Source organism: Elephantulus edwardii, unplaced genomic scaffold (assembly GCF_000299155.1).
Source record: "Elephantulus edwardii isolate Elephantulus edwardi_28Jun2011 unplaced genomic scaffold, EleEdw1.0 scaffold00063, whole genome shotgun sequence".
Classification (NCBI taxonomy): Eukaryota; Metazoa; Chordata; class Mammalia; order Macroscelidea; family Macroscelididae; genus Elephantulus; species Elephantulus edwardii.
In genome coordinates this window covers 12,878,145-12,882,290 of record NW_006399813.1, presented here as the reverse complement: position 1 = coordinate 12,882,290, position 4,146 = coordinate 12,878,145, and the positions used below count along the sequence as shown (strand labels likewise).

The following is a 4,146-nucleotide window of genomic DNA, read 5'->3' as shown; positions in this document are numbered from 1 at the left end:
TCTTTGCCATCGATTCAGAACCAGCTCCTAGCTGACTCTCTCTTGGATTGCCAAGGCTGCCTCTTACATGGGAGGAGCGGATGGTGGGTCCCAGCTACCACAGAGAGGTAGTCTTTGGGTTTGTAGCAGCACTCCCTGTGGACTACACCTCAGAGTTCTCGAAACTCACTATCAATCATCAATTGTAACAAATGAGCCATACAAGTGTAAGGTATCAGTCTTACAGGAAAGTACCTACAGAGCATATGTGAGCTCTAAACAGTGTCAACTCTTTCACAATTTTTCCTTAAACTTTTAACATTTCTTTTTTTTTTCTTTTTCTCTCAAATTCCTGGTTTAATAACGACTTTTTTTTATTTTAAGAAAGGTCCCAAACATCAAGCTGTTCACAAAAATAACCCACGGTATCAACTTTAGAAAACAAATTTTAAAGACTATTACACTATTTTTCAAGGGGATGCATGACACGCCAACTCTCATACACAGAGATTACACTGTTATATTTTTGTCGGAATAGCCTCACATAGCATTATGTGGGGCATAACTCACATACCATTAAATCAAGCCTGCTTCTCAGGTGCTACTCAACTAAGTTTTACCACTGCAGTTAAGGAAACAATTACTGAACTCAAACATAAATGGAGATTACTGTTCTCCCTGCATAACAAGAGATTATTTTTGAGACAGTTGATAAAAACCATACATCCTTTTTCTTGTTAAGTCAAAGAGGTATCAAAATTAAAGACAAAAATTACAGGGTGAGACTTTACTACTAGGAGCATCAAAGGAAGTGAAAAAATGATACTAGGTGCAGGGGCAATATGAATTAATGAACATGAAAAGGACAAGAATGGGGTAACAGCGAGCATGTGCTGAAGATACTAGGGAGAGGAATCTGGTGAAAAATGTGATCTTAGACAAGCGCCTAGGTAAAAAAAAATTAATGGGAATAGATTTCTAAACCACACTACGTGCTTAAGAATCATCCGCGCCATTGGCGCTGTCTCTGTCACCCTCTCCTTCCTCAGCCTCTTTTTCATCATCCTTGATCAACTCCAGCTGGTCATCCCCCATCTTCATTACCATCATCATCCAGTAGGTCCCCCTCCTCAGCAGAGTCATCTGCACCCCCCTCAGATTCCATCTTCACATTAGTTTCATCTTTCTTCAGGGAGCTGCTGCTCTGCTCCTCTTCTGACTTATCATTCTTCATCTCTCCTTGTTGATTCTGTTCTTTTTCAATTTTTTCCAGGCTTTCCAGCAGAGAATCTACTTTTTGTTTTATCTGGGTCAATTCCTTCTTAACGGTCTGAAGGTCATCTCCTTTCAACTTCGATGATTTTATGAAGATCCTCGCTGTCCACTCTTAGAATTGAAGCCACTCTTGCCCCTTCGTGAAGTGTTTCCTGATACACGCTGGCGTTTTGAGGGCACAACAGCCCAAGCAATAGGAGGAGGAGGAGGAACACGTGCTGGGTAGCTGTACATCCTGTCATAATAATCACGTTGAAAGTCATAGTCCAAATCAAAAGAGGAGCTGTACATCTCCGTTGCAGATAGTTTCACACCTGCTTTTCCTCGGTTCACTTTTGGCTCTGCATCCAGATTAATATCTAAAACCTGACCAGCAATCATTCTGCCATCCTCTCCTGCCTCAGCAGCCGGGGAATTTATCTCATTAACATACTGAACAAAGGCAAAGCCTTTATGAACAGAGCAGCCCACGATTTTGCCATACTTCGAGAAGATTGCCTCTACATGAGATTTCTTCACCACAAGAGTGTTCAAGTTTCCAATAAATACACGGGAGTTCATGGAGCGGGGATCTGTCTTGTTGGTAACATTGCTGGCCATCTTCGCTGATAAAGTTCTTTACACAGCTAAAAAATGTAGCTGAAGATCAAAAAAGTCTCACAGGAGGGGAAAAAGGAGAAGAGATTCGCTTATGAACCTCCTACTCCCGTATTCTATGAGAAGAGGCCGACTATTGCTCGAGGTCGGCAACGCGGCCGCAACGGCTCCGTCTTCGTTTCTTCTAAACTTTTAACCTTTCTAACGGAATAAAATTTATAAAAGTACTTTGGAACAAACATACATGAGCGGAACAACAGAGGCACAGTGGCTCTACTACAGACAGGCTACTTGTCTCTGTTTTAAATGGGTTGTTATTGTTGTTATGTGCCATCGAGTTGCCTGTGACTCCTAGTGACCCTACTACATACAATAGCTCTGAAGCCTGCCCTGTCCTGAGCCAATCTCACTGACTCCGATACACCTACTCCCATTACCCTAGTTACTGTATCAATAGTCTTCCTCTCTCGTGCTGTCCCTCCACCCTTCCAAGCACCCTACCATTCTCTAAGGATCAGTCTCTCCTGGCCACGTGACAAAATATGTGAGACAGAGCTTCAAAATCCTAACCTCCAAGGAGAAACTTGGTTTCATCTGCTCCAAGACAGCTTGTTTTCTTGGCGTTCCATGGTATGTTCAAGACTTCTCCAGCACCACAACTCAAAGGCATCAATTCTTCTATCATTTTAGTCCATTATTATCCAGTTCTCTGATGCATAGTAAGTAATTGCAAAGATCATGGACTGGATCAGGTGCACCTTAATGGGTAATCAAAAAAATCAAAAGTATTCTTTTTCTTTGAGGTCAAGCAATTTCATTTTCCACTGATCCGTGGATATTTATTCCCAGTTTTTCAGTATTTGAAGGTAGGACACACCATTTAGGAAGAGGTTCACTTAGTTCTGGGCTCCCAACAGATTACATTTGTTGACTGAAAGAATGTCATCACAGCATATTTCTAGAGCTTTCCAGACCCTGGTTGCATGTGTAATGCAGGGTGGGTTTCAGACTTTTCAATGATGATACTTACTCTTTGTCCATTTTGTCAAAACCCCAGAGCTAGTTGTTTAAATTTGCACATGAGTTTCTGAGTCATTCCAGAAATGGATCAAAAGAACCATCTTAATTCAAATCTCAAATGACAAACAATTGGCTCATCCATTATTGGGATTTTCAATGTCATATATGCACCAATAGAAACCACAGGTATTTGCATATCACATCACAGTTATTGTAGACATTTAGAAATATCAGTTACACTCACCACTGCTTTGAAGTTAAGAAACCTGCTACTGAATCTCATTATTTCATGGATTAATAAAGAAGTATCTTCATCCCAAATTTAAAAATATTTTCATAATTATATTCTTATATGTAATAGGGAACTGTGGTGACTTATTCAGTAGGGAGTTGTGTTGTCAACCCAAAGGTGGGTGGTTCAAATCCACCAGCTGCTCTGAGGGAGAAGGATGATCAGTTTCCTGCAGCACAATTTACTGTGTCTTAAAATCTGTTAAGGTTATAGCTCTCCATCAGTTTTCACTCAGCAATGGGTTCGATAATATTTTTTTCTTTAGTATTCTAATATAATCAGTATCCTTTGTAATCCTATGATATTTAAAAAATGCATTTAAAAACATTAACTGAGAAGGCTTCTAAAAACATCCCCTGAGAGAAAACTGTTTAAAAGGGATATGTGATTAGATATTTTTGTCATGACAGGAGTCCGGAATGAAGGCTGCATAGTGGGGTGGACATGGGGGGAGGGATTGTAAAACAATGAAAGAATTTTTCTTTTACTTTTCAAAGGAAAGAGTGTACTCGGGGGGAGGCGTGACAGGGAGAAAAGTGCAAGAAAGAATGAATGGAAATCCAAAGTCTATAAATTTTCATTAAAATTAAAAATGTTTTAAAAACCCCCCAATTTCCCCTGATTCCCATCCCAAAGACCAAACCTTTCTAGTGGTTCAAATCCACTATTAGCTCGTCAGGAGTCAATAGGTAATCTTCTGCACAATTACAGCCTGAAAAGACCTGGTGGTTGTTGATTTCACATGCCGTCATTTTGACTGTGACTCATAGTGACCCTATGTACAATAGTCTGAAGCCTGCCCTATCCTAAGCCACTCTCACACACCTGCCCCCACCCCGGCCCCCATTACTCCAGTCACTGTGTCAATCCATCTCACCAATGGTCTTCTTCTCCTGCACTGTCCCTCCACTCTTCCAGGCGTGATATCCTTCTCCAAGGACTGGCCCACTCTGGCAACATTCCCAAAGTATGTGAGACTGAGC

At 40.9% G+C, this 4,146-nt stretch overlaps 1 pseudogene; it reads right to left on the bottom strand.

Annotated features, from left to right (window-relative positions):
* Positions 1 to 975: 975 nt before the first annotated feature.
* Positions 976 to 1,860, bottom strand: LOC102851953 (annotated as a pseudogene).
* Positions 1,861 to 4,146: the final 2,286 nt, after the last annotated feature.